The sequence below is a fragment of the Pleurodeles waltl genome, chromosome 1_2, assembly GCF_031143425.1.
Source record: "Pleurodeles waltl isolate 20211129_DDA chromosome 1_2, aPleWal1.hap1.20221129, whole genome shotgun sequence".
NCBI lineage: Eukaryota > Metazoa > Chordata > Amphibia > Caudata > Salamandridae > Pleurodeles > Pleurodeles waltl.
Genome location: NC_090437.1, coordinates 1,333,715,968 through 1,333,732,815, shown reverse-complemented (window position 1 = coordinate 1,333,732,815; position 16,848 = coordinate 1,333,715,968).

Below are 16,848 nucleotides of genomic sequence, written 5' to 3'. Positions count from 1 at the left end.
CGGAATCTTTGGCGTTCAGTGGCCTGCGGTGCTGGTGGCGGCGGTGTTCTTTTTCAGCGGTGCTGGTGGCTGCGGTGTCCTTTTCAGCGGTGCTGGTGGCGGCGGTGTCCTTTTCAGGGGTGCTGGTGGCGGCAGTGTCCTTTTCAGCGGTGCTGGTGGCGGCGGTGTCCTTGGCAGCGGTGCTTGTGGCGGCGGTGTCCTTGGCAGCGGTGCTTGTGGCGGTCTTGTCCGCCGTGCAGGTTTTCCCAGACTTGCCAGTTTTAGTGGGCCCCTTCCCCACCTTGGATGGTGGCGCAGCTGGATCCACACTCCCACCTGTACCCTGGGAGCGGCTTTGTTTGAAGATTTTTTCCCTCTCTTCCGCCGGGCACTGGCCAACTTTTTGTGTTTTTCAGGTGGGAGACTGTCCGTGCTCTGGCTCCTTGGCACACTGGCTGCCCTGCTGCCTGGCGCACTCCAGAAGCTGGTCACTACTGGCACCACTGCTCCCGCTGATGTTGTGGCTGAGGCGCTGGGTTGGGACCTGGAGAGGCGGGCCCTAGGAGACTGAAGGGGTGGGGGAGGTGAGGGGAAGAGGTCAAGGTTGGACAGGAAAAGTTTTTGGGACACACTGGGACGGGTAGATGGAGGGGGTTTGGGAGTAGAGGAAGAGGTAGTGGTTGTAGGAGGTGTACGTTTGGTGACTTTGGGTGAAGGTGCATGGGCTGGAGGCTGTCGTGAGGTGGATGGCTGTTGGGTGGGTGTGTGGCTGCGTTTGTGTACCTTGGGAGGTGGGCTCACAGACACACTGGGAGAGGACACAGGGGATGTGTGAATGGTAGTGGGGGTGGTGACTGCACGTGAGCGGGGTGTGGTGGTGGGTGTGCTGGTGATGGAGGTAGTGGCTGAGGATGTAGTGCATGCAGGTGTGAGTGGAGACGAGACAGGGAGGGAGGAGGGAGATGAGGAGGAGGGGGACACAGTGGAGGCAGTGGCTGTTGGTATATCTGCATGGGTATGATGCTTGCGTGAGTGCCTGTGGGCTGTGTGGTGCTTATGTTTGCCTGAGCTTCCCTTGTGTGTTGACGTGTGTGCATGCTGGTCTGATGGTGTGCTTGGGATAGGCTGAGGTACAGGGGTTTGGGTCTGGGTGGAGGAAGTTGGAGGGGGAGGCTAGAGACAGGGACAATGGCTGCCATCAGTGCTGAGGCCAGAGTCTGAAAAGCTCGCTGATGGGCTGCCTGACCAGAATGAATGCCCTCCAGGTATGCATTTGTCTGTTGCAACTGCCTCTCTACACCCTGGATGACATTCAAAATGGTAGACTGCCCAACAGTGAGGGTCCTGAGGAGGTCAATGGCCTCCTCACTGAAGGCAGCAGGGGTGACAGGGGCAGGGGCTGAGGTGCCTGGGGCGAAGGAGATGTCCACCCTCCTGGGTGAATGGGCACAGGGCACACGCTGAGGGGCTGCTGGGAGGGCGGTGCTAGTAGGGGGGGGTGGCGGTTGTACCTGTAGATGCGGGGGGCACAGAGGGGCCCGCCACCGCAAGGGAGCTCCCATCAGAGGAGGAGTCTGTGTCGCTGGTCTCAGCTCCTGTCCCCGCCGTGGAGCTCCCCTCGCCCTCCGTCCCACTGGTGGCATCTGACTCCGTTGTCTCGCCCTCCAGGGCATGTGGGATGCAGCTCCCTCCTGCTCCGGTGCCACTGCTCCTCCGCCTGATGATGCTAATGCACAGAAGCACAGGGAGACCACAAAAAGGGGGGGGGGGAACAGAAGAAAGACATGTTGAGTGCATGCAATACCGCTACTGTTGGCGGACACTACAGACACGGAAGCCCCCTGCACTACGCCGTGCACTTGGAGTTCCCTAATCAATCCCAGGGACATGGGTTACAAGGCTATGCCCGATTGCTGCACACATGGATGTCACAGGAGCATGACTAGGTGTAGTTGGCTCTGTACACAGGTGGGGTGGGGTGCCACAGGACCTACCTTAAGAAGGGACCCTGCCTACAAAACTCGCCCTGGCCTAGGGAAACCCACAGCCCACCTCCCCCAACCAGACACCTCCACTGCGCGCTGAATCAGCTGAATGAGAGTGTACTCACCCCCTTGTGGCTGCTGTGATGCCAAGCGCCCATCCAACTCCGGATATCAGCTCACAGACACACTGGGAGAGGACACAGGGGACGTGTGAATGGTAGTGGGGTTGGTGAGTGCACGTGAGCGGTGTGTGGTGATAGGCATGCTGGTGATGGAGGTAGTGGCTGAGGATGTAGTGCATGCAGGTGTGAGTGGAGACAAGACTGGGAGGGAGGAGGGAGACGTGGAGGAGGGGGACACAGTGGAGGCAGTGGATGTTGGTATGTGTGCATGGGTATGATGCTTGTGTGAGTGCCTGTGGGATGTGTGGTGCTTATGTTTGCCTGAGCCACCCTTGTGTGTTGAGGTGTGTGCATGCTGGTCTGATGGTGTGCTTGGGATAGGCTGAGGTACAGGGGATTGGGTCTGGGTGGAGGAAGTTGGAGGGGGGAGGCTGGACACAGGGACAATGGCTGCCATCAGTGCTGAGGCCAGAGCCTGAAATGCTCTCTGTTGGGCTGCCTGGCCAGAATGAATGCCCTCCAGGTATGTATTTGTTTGCTGCAACTTCCTCTCTACACCCTGGATGGCATTCAGAATGGTAGACTGCCCAACAGTGAGGGATCTCAGGAGGTCAATGGCCTCCTCACTGAGGGCAACAGGGCTGACTGGGGCAGGGCCTGAGGTGCCTGGGACGAATGAGATGCCCACCCTCCTGGGTCAGCGGCCACGAGACACATGCTGAGGGGCTGCTGGGAGGGCGGTGCTGGTTGGGGGGGTGGTGACTGTACCTGTTGATGCGGTGGGCACAGAGGGGCCCCCCACCGCAAGGGAGCTCCCATCAGAGGAGGAGTCGGTGTCGCTGGTCTCTGCTCCTGTCCCCACCGTGGAGCTCCCCTCGCCCTCCGTCCCACTGGTGACTTCAGACTCTGTTGTCTTGCCCTCCAGGGCCATGTGGGATGCAGCTCCCTCCTGCTCCGGTGGCACTGCTCCTCCGCCTGATGATGCTAATGCACACAAGAACAGGGAGACCACAAAAAGGGGGGGGAGAAAGAAGAAAGACATGTTCAGTGCATGCAATACTGCTACCGTTGGCAGACACTACAGACACAGCAGCCCTCTGCACTATGCCATGCTCTTAGAGTTCCCTAATTAATCACAGGGACATGGGGTACAAGGCCTATGCCCGATTGCTGCACACATGGAGGTCACAGGAGCCTGACTAGGTGTAGATGGCTTTTACCACTGGTGGGGTTGGGGTTCCACATAGCCTGCCTCACAAAGGGTCCTTGCCTACAAAGCTCGCCCTGGCCTAGGGGAACCCACTGCCCACCTCCCCCAACCAGACATCTCCTAATGCGCGCAGAGTCTGCTGAATGAGAGTGTACTCACCCCCTTGTGGCTGCTGTGATGCCCTCAAGCGCCCATCCAACTCCGGATACGCCACCGCCAGGATCCGGAACATCAGGGGGGTCATGGTGCGACGGGCACCCCTCCCACGTTGGGAGGCAATCCCCAGCTGGGCCTCCGCCATCTTCTTGCTCCAGCGGCGAATGTCCTCCCATCTTTTCCGGCAGTGGGTGCTCCGTCTGTGGTAGACCCCAAGGGTCCGGACTTCCTTGGCGATGGCACGCCAAATATCCTTCTTCTGGTGGGCGCTGACCTACAGGAATAGTACAGGGGAAAAGGAGAAGATATAAGCGCCCGCACCGTCACAGTCATTGGCCCGCATCCCTACCCTTGCCATGTCGCACATGCACTCACCGTCCTTTCAAGCACGCCTCATTCTCCCCCCCTATTTTTCATCCACACCACTCCAAACAGCCATTGCCCATACAGCATGCTCAGAGTGTGCTCACCTGTTTGTCTGGAGGACCGTAGAGTAGCGTGTACTGGGGGAGGACCACATCCACTAGTTTCTCCAGCTCCTCCGTGCTTAAGGCAGGGGCCCTTTCCCCAGACACACGAGCCATCGTCGCTTCCAGACTGAGGTCACAGCAGCACTTACAGTGTAGGTCCTCTCCTGTCGAAGATCAGGTATCAAGTGATTGAACAGAGAGAAAATGGCGGTCACGTCCGCGGCGGTGCGTACCGTCACCGCCGGCGTACATCGTCATTGGCTCCTGGGACCCATAGGGTCCAATGTTAACCAATGCAGGTTTGCGCCGTGGTCTTCGACCGCCTACCGCGATGGTGTACAATGCCAGCGCAATTACCTCATATCCCCTTGTCCCACCTTACAGGTCAGGCAGCCGCCATTTCAGGGGGGCCACATGGCATTAATTTTAAATGCGTCACACATATCTAGGCCTTGATTATACACTAAGACAGCCATATGTCGATTTAAAAAATAAATCCTATTAAGTTGTGTTTACCTACCTCAGTGTTGGTTGACTCTCTGCTCGCTGTTCGCCTCCATAGAGCACGTCCGCTGGGGCAGGTGAGGAGATGGCGGCATCCTCCGGTGTACGGACCTGTCGACATTGGAGGAGCGACATGTGATCATCACCTACAGACTTGATTGTGCCACAATCCAGGAACTGTGTGCCCAGTTGGAGCCAGACCTGATGTCAGCTATCCGCCATCCCACAGCAATCCCCCCTCTAGTGCAGGTGCTGTCAGTACTCCATTTCCTAGCAAGTGGGTCTTTTCAAACAACAGTGGCCATAGCATCAGGGATGTCCCAGCCTATGTTTTACAACGTGTTGGCCAGAGTGTTGTCTGCCCTGCTGAAACACATGCGCAGCTATATAGCTTTCTCTCAGGTGGAGGATTTGCCTACAGTGAAAGGTGACTTCTATGCCCTGGGACATATCCCCAACAGAATAGGTGCCATTGATGGGACACATGTGGCCTTGGTCCCCCCCGCAGGAGTGAACAGGTGTACAGAAACCGGAAGAGTTACCATTCGATGAATGTGCAGATGGTGTGTTTGGCCGACCAGTACATCTCCCATGTGAATGCCAAATTTCCTGGCTCAGTGCATGACTCTTATATTCTGAGGAATAGCAGCATCCCTTATGTGATGGGGCAACTCCAGAGGCACTGTGTGTGGCTATTAGGTGAGGACATGGACCCAATACAGTGTGACTAGGTGTCTGGGTGTGGGGATGTCCCTAAGAGTTAGTGTGTGTCTAACAGTTGTCCCTCGACATTTGCAGGTGACTCTGGGTACCCCAACCTGTCATGGCTACTGACCCCAGTGAGGAATCCCAGGACAAGGGCAGAGGAACGCTACAATGAGGCCCATGGGCGAACTAGGAGGATTATAGAGAGGACCTTCGGCCTCCTGAAGGCCAGGTTCAGGTGCCTCCATATGACAGGTGGTTCCCTATTCTACTCACCAAAGAAGCTGTGCCAGATCATCGTGGCCTGCTGTATGCTTCACAACTTGGCTTTGCGACGACAGGTGCCTTTTCTACAGGAGGATGGTCCAGATGGAGGTTTTGTGGCAGCTGTGGAGGCTGTGGACAGTGAAGACGAGGAGGCAGAAGAAGAGGACATAGACAACAGGAACACGGTGATCCAACAATACTTTCAGTGACACACAGGTAAGAAGACAACACTGCCTGCTACATCTGTTTAATTCTTCTACCTCTCATCTGTCTGTCATTTTCGCACAGTGTATGGACCCTGAGTTGTCACTTTCCCTTTCGATTTCACAGATGTGGGTTCCACTGTGTGACATCTGCTTTGTTTCCTCATGGACTAGAGCTGTGTGACATAGGTATGTTGACAATACAATGGATATAGCATTTTTCCACAGTTATTGCAAATACACATTTGTGAAAGCACAGACTGACTCCAGATAGTTTTGTGATTTAAGGGTGTTTATTTAAGTGCTAAATAGTGGAGGAGGTTGTAAAATGGTCAGGGATGATGGTGGAGGAATGTCCATGGCAGAGTCCAGTCTATTAGTCTCACAGGTGCATTGTCCAAAGGGGCATAGGAAGTGGAGCCGGGGCAGTTTAAGGATGGACAGGGTGACATGGTGGGACAGAAGGATGACAATCAGGGGGGTCTCATTTCTTGGCGGGGGTCTTGGCATTGTTCTCTGTCTTTGTCCTGGATCTCAGGGACCGCTTCCGGGGTGGTTCTCCATCTGCAGGGGGTGGGGTGCTGATGTTGTGGTCCTGTGGCGTGCCTCCTGTCCACTAGCGCCGGCGGAGGTGGTGGGCAGTTCATCGTCCAGGCTAGTGTCAGGGGCCCCTTATTGTGCCACAGTGTCCCTCCTGGTGTTCACAAGTTCCTTCAGCACTCCTACAATGGTGCCCAGTGTGGAATTGATGGATTTGAGTTCCTCCCTGTACCCCAAATACTGTTACCCCTGCAGCCGCTGGGTCTCCTGAAACTTGGCCAGTACCGTTGCCATCGTCTCCTGGGAATGGTGGTAGGCTCCCGTGATGTTGGAGAGGGCCTCGTGGAGAGTGGGTTCCCTGGGCCTCTCCTCCCCCTGTCGTACAGAAGCCCTCCCAGTTCCCCTGTGTTCCTGTGCCTCTGTCCCCTGAACCGTGTGCCCACTGCCACTGCCACTGCCCCCAGGTCCCTGGTGTTGTTGGGTTGGTTGGTTAGCCTGGGTTCCCTGTAGTGGTGGACACACTGCTGCTTGACGTGTCCTGGGGATAGAGGTATGGGCCCGCTGGGAGGGTGCTGTGTTGGTGTTTCCAGAGGGGGGAGGCTCTGTGGTGGCCTGTGCCAGTGTGAGGGGAACCGACTGTCCCGAGGTCCCAGATGTCCCGGTCTGGTCATCTAGATCCAGTTGGACAGAGCTGCTGTCATCACTGTGGGCCTCTTCTGTGGGTGGAGTGGACATGTCTGGACCCTCCTGTCCGGTGACATTGGGTAGGGGTCCTGCAGAGGTGTAAAGGCATGATTATTGCATCTGTGTGTGCAATGGGTGGGTAACCCTGTACCCCAGTGCTTGCATTCCTGTGTAGGACCTTGTGTGATAATGGTTTAGGGGGGTGTATGGGTATGTGTAGTGGCCATGCTTTGGTGATGGGTGTCCATACTTTGGTGTTACATGCAGGGCTTGGGTTTGGGATGTGTGGTTTGTGATATTGAAACATACGTGAGGAGTTGGAGTGATGGGGGTGAGGGCGAGGGTGGGGGTATGTGATAGCATGCAGGTAGGGTGGGGGATGAAGTAATGAAAGATGTGACATACCAGAGTCCATTCCTCCAGCTACTCCTGCGAGGCCCTCAGGATGCAGTATAGCCAAGACCTGCTCTTCCCATGTTGTTAGTTCTGGAGGAGGAGGTGGGGGTCCGCCGCCAGTCCTCTGTACCACGATGTGGTGTCTTGAGACCACAGAACGCACCTTCCCCCGTAGGTCGTTCCAACTCTTCCTGATGTCATCCCGTGTTCTTGGGTGCTGTCCCACTGCGTTGACCCTGTCCACGATTCTTTGCGATAGCTCTATCTTCCTGGCTATGGTGGTGTGCTGCACCTGTGATCCGAATAGCTATGGCTCTACCCGGATGATTTCCTCCACCATGACCCTGAGCTCCTCCTCAGAGAACCTGGGGTGTCTTTGCCGGGTGGTGTGGGTGATGTGTGGGGTGGTGTGTGTTGTGATGTGTGGGGTGATATTTAGAGGTGTGTGGTGTTTTGTGCGTGGATGTTGTGTGAGTGATGGTGTTGAGTGCATTGTCGGGGGCAATGGAGTTGAGTACATGCCATATTTCTACTGCATGTTTGATGAGGGAGCAGGTATTGAGTAGTATGCATCTGAGGTGTCTGGGTGGGCTTGAGGTGGGGTGGTTTGGTGTGTTGAGGAAGGTGAAGGTGTAGCTTCAGTTGGAGAATGGGCCTTGAGTGTCCTTTAGTGAAGCATGTGGTGGCATGCAGTGGAGTCCCCGGTGTTGAGGGCATGCAGGGTGCTGGCGTCGTATCGATGGATGGTGCGGGAACCACGGTCTGTGGTGCTGGGTGCGTTCCGGGTGCAGGTAGATGCAGACGGGCTTGCCTTTGGCGCCCCTTCACTGCACCAGTGGCACGGCCTCACAGCGGCTGCCATTGAGAAAGGGAGGGTCGAGGGAAGGTCAGTAATCTGGGAGGCGGGAGGCTGGTAAATGCTGCACTAAGAGGGAAGTGGGGCCGCAGGGGCAGCAGTGGCAGCAGCGGCAACAGCGGCAGGGGAACACAGGAATTGGCAAAGAGGATGGAAAACAATAGAAAAGGAGACAAAAAAGAGGAGAAAAGAGAAAAGAAGCAAAAAAGTAGAAAAAGGGTACAAAAAGGCAGAAAGGCAGCAGAGAGAAAGACAGAAGGCCACCACTGGCAAGCAGGGATGAGGAGCAGGTGGGTGCCTGCGGGTGGCGGAGCACCTCAAACACACAGAGCCAGGTAGGCTCACAGGATGCAGGGCAGCAGCAACAGGTGGTGCTGCACAGGGGAGAAATGCAAACGCTGACAGAGGTCAGTGAAGTCGCCCCTTCACCATGCAGCGGCCGCCATTAAGAAGGGGAGGGATGTGTGAATGGTCGGTCAGCTAGGAGGCGGGAGGATGGGAAACGCTGCGCTAAGAGGGAGGCAGGGCCGCAGGGGTAGCAGCCGCAGGGGAACACGGGAATCGGCAAAGAGGATGGAAAACAATAGAAAAGGAGGCAAAAAAGAGGAGAAAATTGAAAAAAGCAAACAGGCAGAAAAAGGGTACAGAAAGGAAGAAAGGCAGCAGAGAGAAAGACAGAAGGCCAGCACTGGCCACCAGGAATGAGGCGCAGGTGGTGGAGGGCCTCGACCACACACAGCCAGGTGGGCTCACATGACGCAGGGCAGCAGCAGCAACAGGTGGTGCTGCGCAGGGGGAGCGACACAAACGCTGACCTTCAGCACTTAAAAACCTCCGAAATTGAGCTGAAAACCACTGTTTACAGTGTTTTTCAGCTCGTTTTCCCTGCTACTGTGTGATATTGGCCCCTCACTGGGAGACTTTGTGAGGGGAGCCAATATTGTGTGTCACTCAGTGGCACTGTGTGAATTGGCAGGTCTGCAGTCCTGAACTCCATTAGCCCTTCCAGGCTGCAGGCTTCCATGTTATGTAGCATGCATAGGCACACATACATCTCAGCATTCACACACAACTATAATGCACTTCCCAGTGCTACACTCAGTCAGCATGAAGGCCAAAGGTGAGTTAAGTACACTGCAAGAGAACTTTAGACGAGTGGACTGGTTGACCACACTCCAGTGACAAAGGCACCAAGCACTGTCAAAGCCAATAGGTTTTGCCTATGTGACATCTATTGGCTTCGTAAAAGACTTTTAGCCATTTTGCACCGCATTCTGTGCTACGGTGCAACATGTTTTACAGATATTGATAAAGCCAATAGTAATATATGTAAGCAGTGCAAGAAATTGTGTTATTTAGGTGTACAGAGTGTGAGGTCTGCACAACTAAAAGGTCCAAAATTTTTCCTTACTGAAAACGAATCACCCCATTGTAAGCAGTTGACTTTTTTAGGGCAGAGGAGGTGCTGTGGTTGAGAAATTGTGGGCATGAAAAAATACATAGACACCACTAAAGTGTATATATTAATTTAGAAATGTATGCACGAGGTAGATAAAACTTGAATTCACATATTACTGTTAATGGGTAATTACCTGCAAACCCAGTTTCCCCTTACTGTAAGATATGTAATAGCTGCCAAATAGTATAAAAACTAGATTTGTGGCACTCCTGGAGGTTGAGAAGGTATAAATAAATGCAACAGCTAAATATAAGTTAACACACAGACAAAACTCACAATTGAATAGATCCATTGCAAGAATTACCCTTAAATGTAAAATAATGTTTAATGTTAAAATGTTCAGGAAAAAATAAACTAGTTGAAACAACGGACAGTTAAAGAATAAACAGATACACAAACACAGTGGGACAAAATTTGGGCAGCGGCACAAAATACATCAAAAATCAACAGGGCTGAGGTCATTTGCACACATAGGCCCTCATTACAACATTGGCGGTAAATCCCGCTTACCGCCGTGCAGAAGACCGCCAACACACCGCTGCGGCGGTGGAATTCCGCTACAGCTATTACGACCCACAGCTTGGAATCCGCCAAAATCTAGACACACACACAAGTCCGCCACACCAAAGGTCAGTGAAAAACTGGCGGTAACAAAACCTCCACCGTCACGCCAACAGAACTACGCACACACTATCACAACCCACGAATCCACGCATTGGCGGTACACACCGCTGCGCTCAAAATACACACACATTTACAAAACACAACCACATTGGACAATTCGAAATACACACACCTGATACACATACACACACCACTCCCACACACCCAATACAATATAAAACACACACCCACATCACCCACAAACCCTTACTACCAAAAATTGAGAACAAAGCACAGAGAGAGACAACACCATCAACAAACTAGCATCCACAGGCACACAACACCATCACTCACACAACATCCACGCACCTCACAAAACACACACAAACACATCCCCTCACACATCACAACACACACCACCTCACACATCACCCACACCACATCATGGCACCGCAAAGACACCCCAGGTTCTCTGAGGAGGAGCTCAGGGTCATGGTGGAGGAAATCTTCCGGGTAGAGCCACAGCTATTCGGATCACAGGTGCAGCACACCTCCATAGCTAGGAAAATGGAGCTATGGTGCAGAATCGTAGACAGGGTCAACGCAGTGGGACAGTATCCAAGAACACGGGATGACATCAGGATGAGGTAGAACGACCTACAGGGGAAGGTACGTTCCGTGGTCTCAAGACACCAGATTGCAGTTCAGAGGACTGGCGGCGGACCCCTACCTCCTCCCCCACAACTAACAACATGGAAGGAGCAGGTCTTGGCTATACTGCATCCTGAGGGCCTCACAGGAGTAGCTGGAGGAATGGACTCTGGTAAGTCAAATCTTCACTATTACATCCCCCACCCTACCTGCATGCTATCACATACCCCCACCTTCACCCTCACCCCCAACACTCCAACACCTCACATATGTCCCACTATCACAAACCACCCTTCCCAACACCAAGCCCTGCATGCAACACCAAAGCATGGACACCCATCACCAAAGCATGTCCACTACAGATACCCACACAGATCCCCAAACCAAATATTACACAAGGTCCTAGACAAGAATGTAAGCACTGGGGTACAGGGTCACCCACCCATTGCACACGATGGCACACACAGATAATCATGCCTTTACACCCCTGCAGTACCCCTACCCAACATCACCGGACAGGAGGTTCCAAATGTGTCCACTCCCCCCACAGAAGAGTCCCACAATGATGACAGCAGCTCTGTCCAACTGGATCTAGATGACCAGCCCGACCCATCTGGGACCTCGGGACAGTTGGTTCCCCTCACACTGGCACATGCCACCACAGAGCCTCCCCCCTCAGGAAACACCAGCACAGCGCCCACCCAGCGGGCCCATACCTCTGTCCCCACAACACGTCAAGCCGCAGTCTGTCCACCACTACAGGGAACCCAGGCAAACCCACAAACCCAAGAACATCAGGGACCTGTGGGAAGTGGCAGTGGGCGCACGGTTCAGGGGACAGAGGAACAGGAAAACAGGGGAACTGAGAGGACTGCTGTGAGACAGGGGGAGGACAGGCCCAGGGAACCCACTCTCCACGAGGAACTCTCCAACATCATGGGAGCGTACCATCATTCCCAGGAGACGATGGCAACGGTTATGGGCAAGTTTCAGGAGACCCAAGGGCTGCAGGAGTAACAGTATTTGGGGATCAGGGAGGAACTCAAGTCCATCAACACCACCCTGGTCACCATTGTAGGGGTGCTGAAGGACCTTGTGAACACCAGGAGGGACACTGTGGCACAACAAGGGGCCCCTGACACTAGCCTCTATGATGAACTGCCCACCACCTCCGCCGGCGCTAGTGGACAGGAGGCACCGCCACAGGACCACGACATCAGCACCCCACCCCCTGCATATGGAGAACCACCCAGCAAACGGTCCCTGAGATCCAGGACAAAGACAGAGAACAATGCCAAGACCCCCGCCAAGAAATGAGACCACCCTGAATGTCTTCCTACTGTCCCACTTTGTCACTCTGTCCATCCTTAATCTGCCTTTGCTCTACTTCCTATGCCCCTTTGGACAATGCACCTGTGAGACAAATAACTGGACTCTGCCATGGACATTCCTCCACCGTCACCCCTGACCATTTTACAACCTCCTCCACTATTTAGCACTTAAATAAACACCCTTAAATCACAAAACAATCTGGAGTCAGTCTGTGCTTTCACAAATGTGTATTTACAACAACTAAGGAAAATGGCAATGTCCATTGTGTTGCCAACATACCTATGTCACACAGCTCTAGTCCATGAGGTAACATAGCAGAGGTCACACGGTGGGACCCACAACTGTGAAATGGAAAGGGAAAGTGACAGGTCAGGGTCCATACACTGGGTGAATGTGACAGACATTTGATAGGTCTAACAATTGTATGAGATGTAGGAGGCAGTGATGTCTTCTTACCTGTGTCTCACTGGAAGTATTGCTGGATCACGTTGTTTCTGTTGTTGATATCCTCTTCTTCTGCCTCCTCTTCTTCACTGTCCACAGGCTCCACAGCTGCCACAAGACCTCCTTCTGGACCATCCTCCTGCAGAAAAGGCACCTGTCGTCGCAAAACCAAGTTGTGCAGCATACAGCAGGCCACGATGATCTGGCACACCTTCTTTGGTGAGTAGTACAGAGAACCACCTGTCATATGGAGGCACCTGAATCTGGCCTTCAGGAGGCCGAAGGTTCTTTCTAAAATCCTCCTAGTTCGCCCATGTGCCTCATTGTATCGTTCCTCTGCCCTTGTCCTGGGATTTCTCACTGGAGTCAGTAGCCATGACAGGTTGGGGTACCCAGAGTCAAGTAAAAATATTGACAACTGTTAGACACACACTAACCCTTAGGGACAACCCCAGACAACTATTCACAGGGTATAGGGTCCTTGTCCTCTCCTATTAGCCACACACGGTGCCTCTGGATTTGCCCCATCACATAAGGGATGCTGCTATTCCTCAAAATGTAAGCGTCATGCACTGAGCCAGGAAACTTGGCGTTCACATGGGAGATGTACTAGTCGGCCAAACACACCATCTGCACATTCATTGAATGATAGCTCTTCCTGTTTCTGTACACCTGTTCACTCCTGCGTGGGGGTACCAACGCCACATGTGTCCCATCAATGGCACCTATGATGTTTGGGATATGTCCCAGGGCATAGAAGTCACCTTTCACTGTAGGCAAATCCTCCACCTGAGGGAAAACGATGTAGCTGCGCATGTGTTTCAGCAGGGCAGACAACACTCTGGACAACACGTTTGAGAACATAGGCTGGGACATCCCTGATGCAATAGCCACTGTTGTTTGAAAGGACCCACTGGCCAGGAAATGGAGTACTGACAGGACCTGCACTAGAGGGGGGATTGCTGTGGGATGGCTGATAGCTGAAATCAGGTCTGGCTCCAACTGGGCACACAGTTCATGGATTGTTGCACGATCAAGTCTGTAGGTGACTATTACATGTCTCTCTTCCATTTTCGACAGGTCCACCAGCGGTCTGTACACCGGAGGATGCCGCCATGTCCTTACCTGCCCCAGCGGACGTGCCCTATGAACGAGAACAGCAAGCACAGAGTCAGCCAACACTGAGGTAGTAAAAAAAGAATTTATTGCACACATTTGTCAATCCGCTATGTGCCTGTCTCTGTGTGTATGCAAGGCCTAGATACGTGTGACGCATTAAAAATAATGCCATGTGGCCCCCTGAAATGGCGGCTGCCTGACCTGTAATGTGGGACAAGGGGATATGAGGTACCTGCGCTGGCGCTGTACACCATCGCGGTAGGCGTTCGAAGACCGGGGCACAATCCTGCATTGGTTAACATTGGGCCCTATGGGTTCCAGGACCCAATGACGATGTACGCCGGCGGTGACGGTACGCACCGCCGCGGACGTGACCGCCATTTTCTGTCTGTTCACTCACTTGATACCTGACCGTCGACAGGAGAGGACCTACACTGCAAGTGCTGCTGGCTGTGACCTCAGTCTGGAAGCGACGATGGCTCAGGTGTCTGGGGAAAGGGCCCCTGCCTTCACTTCGGAGGAGTTGGACAAGTTAGTGGATGGGGTCCTCCCCCAGTACATGCTACTCTACGGTCCTCCAGACAAACAGGTGAATACACTTTGAGCATGCTGTATCGGCAATGCCTGTTTGGACTGGTGTAGATGGAAGATACAGGTGTAGGGGACTGAGGCCTGCATGAGCGGACGGTGAGTGTATGTGCGTCAGGGCAAGGGTGGGAATGTGGGCCAATGACTGTGACGGTCCGGATGGTTAAAATGTTTCCTTTTCCCCTGTACTATTCCTCTAGGTCAACGCCCACCAGAAGAAGGATATTTGGCATGCCATCGCCAAGGACGTCCGGACTCTGGGGGGCCACCACAGACGGAGCACCCACTGCCGGAAAAGATGGGAGGACATTCGCCGCTGGAGCAAGAAGATGGCGGAGGCCCAGCTGGGGATGGCCTCCCAACGTGGGTGGGGTGCCCGTCGCACCATGACCCCCCTGATGTTCCGGATCCTGGCGGTGGCGTATCCGGAGTTGGATGGGCGCTTGAGGGCATCACAGCAGCCACAAGGGGGTGAGTACACTCTCATTCAGCAGACTCTGCGCGCATTAGGAGATGTCTGGTTGGGGGAGGTGGGCAGTGGGTTCCCCTAGGCCAGGGCGAGCTTTGTAGGCAAGGACCCTTTGTGAGGCAGGCTATGTGGAACCCCAACCCCACCAGTGGTAAAAGCCATCTACACCTAGTCAGGCTCCTGTGAACTCCATGTGTGCAGCAATCGGGCATAGGCCTTGTACCCCATGTCCCTGTGATTAATTAGGGAACTCTAAGAGCATGGCATAGTGCAGAGGGCTGCTGTGTCTGTAGTGTCTGCCAACGGTAGCAGTATTGCATGCACTGAACATGTCTTTCTTCTTTCTCCCCCCCCTTTTTGTGGTCTCCCTGTTCTTGTGTGCATTAGCATCATCAGGCGGAGGAGCAGTGCCACCGGAGCAGGAGGGAGCTGCATCCCACATGGCCCTGGAGGGCAAGACAACAGAGTCTGAAGTCACCAGTGGGACGGAGGGCGAGGGGAGCTCCACGGTGGGGACAGGAGCAGAGACCAGCGACACCGACTCCTCCTCTGATGGGAGCTCCCTTGCGGTGGGGGGCCCCTCTGTGCCCACCGCATCAACAGGTACAGTCACCACCCCCCCAACCAGCACCGCCCTCCCAGCAGCCCCTCAGCATGTGTCTCGTGGCCGCTGACCCAGGAGGGTGGGCATCTCATTCGTCCCAGGCACCTCAGGCCCTGCCCCAGTCAGCCCTGTTGCCCTCAGTGAGGAGGCCATTGACCTCCTGAGATCCCTCACTGTTGGGCAGTCTACCATTCTGAATGCCATCCAGGGTGTAGAGAGGAAGTTGCAGCAAACAAATACATACCTGGAGGGCATTCATTCTGGCCAGGCAGCCCAACAGAGAGCATTTCAGGCTCTGGCCTCAGCACTGATGGCAGCCATTGTCCCTGTGTCCAGCCTCCCCCCTCCAACTTCCTCCACCCAGACCCAATCCCCTGTACCTCAGCCTATCCCAAGCACACCATCAGACCAGCATGCACACACCTCAACACACAAGGGTGGCTCAGGCAAACATAAGCACCACACATCCCACAGGCACTCACACAAGCATCATACCCATGCACACATACCAACATCCACTGCCTCCACTGTGTCCCCCTCCTCCACGTCTCCCTCCTCCCTCCCAGTCTTGTCTCCACTCACACCTGCATGCACTACATCCTCAGCCACTACCTCCATCACCAGCATGCCTATCACCACACACCGCTCACGTGCACTCACCAACCCCACTACCATTCACACGTCCCCTGTGTCCTCTCCCAGTGTGTCTGTGAGCCCTCCTCCCAAAGTACACAAACGCAGTCACACACCCACCCAACAGCCATCCACCTCACAACAGCCTACAGCCCATGCACCTTCACCCAAAGTCAACAAGCGAACACCTCCTACAACCACTACCTCTTCCTCCACTCCCATACCCCCTCCATCTACCCATCCCAGTGTGTCTAAAAAACGTTTCCTATCAAATGTTGACCTCTTCCCTTCACCTCCCTCCCCGTCCGTCCCCTAGGGCCCGCCTTTCCAGGCCCCAACTCAGCATCTCAGCCACCACATCACTGGGCACAGTGGTGCCAGCAATAACGGGATTTTGGAGTACGCCAAGCAACAGGGCTGCCAGTGTCCCAAGGAGCGAGGGCAAGGACATTCTGCCACCTCCAAAACAGAAAAAGTTGACCACATCCCGGAGGGAGAAGGCCAAAACACCTGCCACCAAGGGCTCAGTCAAGACAAAAATTGAAAGTGGCAAGACAGCTGCACCTCCATCCAAGGTGGGGAAGGGCCTGAAAATCAAAGGCAGGTCCACGTCGACGCCAACCTGAACGGTGGACAAGACCGCCACCGGCACCGCCACCTGCACCGCCGCCACAGACACCGCCGCCAGCACCCCAGACACTGAGCCCTTCACCAGCACCGCCGCTACTGACACCGCCTCCAGCACCGCCAGCGGCCGCGCAACATCATGAGCCAGTGGCACCACCGCAAACATGGCTGCCATCCCCAGTGGTCAGTTGTACGAGGCTGGTGGTCAGTTCCAGGATCATGGGCAGCTTGCATTTTGCACC